Source organism: Euleptes europaea, chromosome 9 (genome assembly GCF_029931775.1).
Source record: "Euleptes europaea isolate rEulEur1 chromosome 9, rEulEur1.hap1, whole genome shotgun sequence".
Classification (NCBI taxonomy): domain Eukaryota; kingdom Metazoa; phylum Chordata; class Lepidosauria; order Squamata; family Sphaerodactylidae; genus Euleptes; species Euleptes europaea.
The window spans coordinates 79,878,648-79,882,190 of record NC_079320.1 but is presented as its reverse complement, the minus strand read 5'-3'; the positions used below and the strand labels follow the sequence as shown (position 1 = coordinate 79,882,190).

The window sequence follows — 3,543 nt, the reverse complement described above, 5'->3', positions numbered from 1 at the left end:
GTGGGGCTGAGAGAGTTCTGAGAGAACTGTGACTAGCCCAAGGTCACCTAGCAGGCTTCATGTGTAGGAGTCGGGAAACCACCCTGGTTCACCAGATTAGAGTCCGCCGCTCATGTGGAGGAGCAGGGAATTGAACCCAGTTCTCCAGATTAGAGTCCACTGCTCTTAACCACTACACCACGCTGGCTCTCACTGTCCACTGCTCTTAACCACTACACCACACTGTGGGGCTGTGGCTCAGTGGTGGAGCATCTGCTTGGAATGCAGAAGGTCCCAGGTTCAATCCCTGGCATCTCCAGTTCAAGGGGCTAGGCAAGTAGGTGATGTGAAAGACCTCTACCTGACACTCTGGAGAGCCGCTGCCAGTCTGAGGAGACAATACTGCTGACTTTGATGGACCAAGGGTCTGATTCAGTATAAGGTAGCTTCATGTGTTCAAACTCCACACTCCCCAGGCTTCACCCCCCAAATCTGTAACTAAAAAGGCAAATGCAGTCTTGGGCTGCATCAACAGAAGTATAGTGTCCAGATCACGCGAAGTGATGGTATCGCTTTACTCTGCTCTGGTTAGACCTCAACTAGAGTACTGTGTTCAGTTTCGGGCACCACAATTGAAGAAAGATGTAGACAAGCTGGAACATGTCCAGAGAAGGGCAACAAAGATGGTGAGGGGTCTGGAGACCAAATCCTATGAGGAAAGGTTGAAGGAGCTGGGTATGTTTAGCCTGAAGAGGAGAAGATTGAGAGGGGATATGATAACCATGTTCAAGTACTTGAAGGGTTGTCATATAGAGGAGCGTGCCGAGTTGTTTTCTGTTGCTCAAGACGGTCGGACCAGAACCAAAGGGTTGAAATTAAATCAAAAGAGTTTCCATCTAGACATTAGGAAGAATTTTCTAACAGTTAGAGCGGTTCCTCAGTGGAACAGGCTTCCTCGGGAGGTGGTAAGCTCTCCTTCCCTGGAGGTTTTTAAGAAGAGATTAGATGTTCATCTGTCAGCAATGCTGATTCTGTGACCTTAGTCAGATGATGAGAGGGAGGGCATCTTGGCCATCTTCTGGTCACTAGGGGTGTGGAGGGGGGAGGTAGTTGTGAATTTCCTGCATTGTGCAGGGGGTTGGACCTGATGGCCCTGGTGGTCCCTTCCAACTCTATGATTCTATGATTCTAGCTCCAGAAATTTCCAAACCCAGAGCTGGCAACCCTAAGGTATAGCTAGTATCAGGTTGTACTCATGGCATTCTGGGAAAAAGGCACCCCAAAATGGAAGCCATTGATTTGAAAATATAAAAAACAGTAATTAATCAAATCAATCTTTGACACCAAGCAGCACACACAGGTCTCTTTAAAGGGCGGCGCTGTGGTGGTTAGTTTGACGGGTCTTAACCCAAGGAATTATGACTCTTTTGGATTTTGCTTCAGACCAAGGCAGCCACTAAACATCTCTGGACAACGGCATTGTTCGGCAGCACCAGGGCTCAGCGGAGATGAAACGTTTTACATGTTAGCCACGAATAATAATTTAAAAAAATCCCTCTTCTTTGCCTTCAGTGAATCCCTTTGCAGGGGTTAGTTTGCTGTTACTAATCATTCCCAAGGGAACAACAAACAACAGCCAGGCTGTCTGGGCGAATCACATGTCTGGAGCAGGCCACAACTGATTTTATCCCATTTGACTTTTGAAAGCTATAATGGGATGAGATGTGCTAAACCTCACACACTCCCAGCTGTTTCATGCTGAACTTTTGGATACTGGAGCACGCTGCAAACTGGGTACAGGATGATCTCATCCCCGCCTTTTCCTTCCCCGTCTGAACACGGATCCTTTTACACAGCGAGGGCTTCTGGCTTGTCAACCCACCCCCCATTTTTCTTTTGTTGCCATTCCTTAGGAATATAAATCTTGCTCCCTGGCAGCAGCGCCTGCGAGCGCTGCTCCACATGCCCAAACTGGTTCTCACTCGCAGATTTAATTCACAGTAAGTGGCATGAAAAGAGCCCTGAACATCATAGAATCACAGAGTTGGAAGAGACCACCAGGGTCATCTAGTCCAACCCCCTGCACAATGCAGGAAACTTACAACTACCTCCCCCCCCCACACACACACACAGTGACCAGAAGATGGCCAAGATGCCCTCCCTCTCATAATCTGCCTAAGGTCACGGAATCAGCATTGCTGACAGGTGACCATCTACCTTCTGCTTAAAAACCTCCAGGGAAGGAGCGCTTACCACCTCCCAAGGAAGCCAGTTCCACCAAGGAACTGCTCTAACTGTTAGAAAATTCTTCCTAATGTCTAGATGGACACTCTCTTGATTTAATTTCAACCCGTTGGTTCTGGTCCGACCCTCTGGGGCAAAAGAAAACAACTCGGCACCATCCTCTATATGACAGACCTTCAAGTACTTGAAGATGGTTATCATAGCCCCTCTCAGTCTTCTCCTCTTCAGGCTAAACATACCCAGCTCCTTCAACCTTTCCTCATAGGACTTGGTCTCCAGACCCATCACCATTTTTGTTGCCCACCTCTGGACACGTTCCAGCTTGTCTATATCTTTCTTAATAATAATAATAAGAATCCCCTCTATTCCTTCATCCAAATCATTTATAAAGATGTTGAACAACACAGGGCCCAGCACAGATCCTTGAGGAACTCCACTAGTCACTCCTCTCCAAGTGGATGAGGAACCATTAACAAGCACTCTTTGGGTGCGATCTGTCAACCAATTACAGATCCACCTAACAGTAATAGGATCTAAACCACATTTTCCCAATTTGTCAACTAGAATACTATGTGGAACCTTATCAAAAGCCTTACTGAAATCTAGATAAACTATGTCTACAGCATTTCCCTGATCCAGCAAGGTAGTAAATTTGTCGGGGGTGGGGGGGAGAGAAACACTCTTCCAGGCCTTTTGCGGCTCCAGAATAAACTCTGGAGAGCCAGCCTTCCCAACTGAAAAGCCATTTCTTAGCTCGATTCCCTCGTGACACTATTAACACCTTTACCCAAAATGCAGTGCTCATGGAATCATACACTTTTAAGAACATAAGAACGTAAGAAAAAGCCATGCTGGATCAGTAGGGTTGCCAACCTCCAGGTGGTGGCTGGAGATCCCCTGCTATTACAACTGATCTCCAGCTGACAGGGATCAGTTCGCCTAGAGAAAATGGCCGCTTTGGCAATTGGACTCTGTGGCATTTGAAGCCCCTCCCCTCCACAAACCCCACCCTCCTCAAGCTCCACCCCAAAAAGTACAACCTGGCATTGAAGTCCCTCCCCTCTCCAAACCCTGCCGACCTCAGGGTCCACCCCAAAAAATCTCCAGGTATTTCCCAGCCCAGAGTTGGCAACCCTACGGATCAGACCAAGGCCTATTAGGTCCAGCAGTCTGTTCGCACAGTGGCCAACCAGGTGCCTCTAGGAAGCCCACAAACAAGACGACTGCAGCAGCCCCATCCTGCCTGTGTTGCACAGCACCTAATACAATAGGCATGCTCCTCTGGTACTGACTAGTATTCATTTTGACAAGTAGCCATGG

General features: G+C 47.9%; 1 non-coding gene across 1 annotated transcript; it reads left to right on the top strand.

Moving 5' to 3' along the window:
- The first annotated feature begins 226 nt into the window (after positions 1–226).
- On the top strand, positions 227–298 carry TRNAS-GGA (transfer RNA serine (anticodon GGA)). Its single transcript has one exon. It is a non-coding gene; the product is annotated as a tRNA-Ser (tRNA).
- Positions 299–3,543: the final 3,245 nt, after the last annotated feature.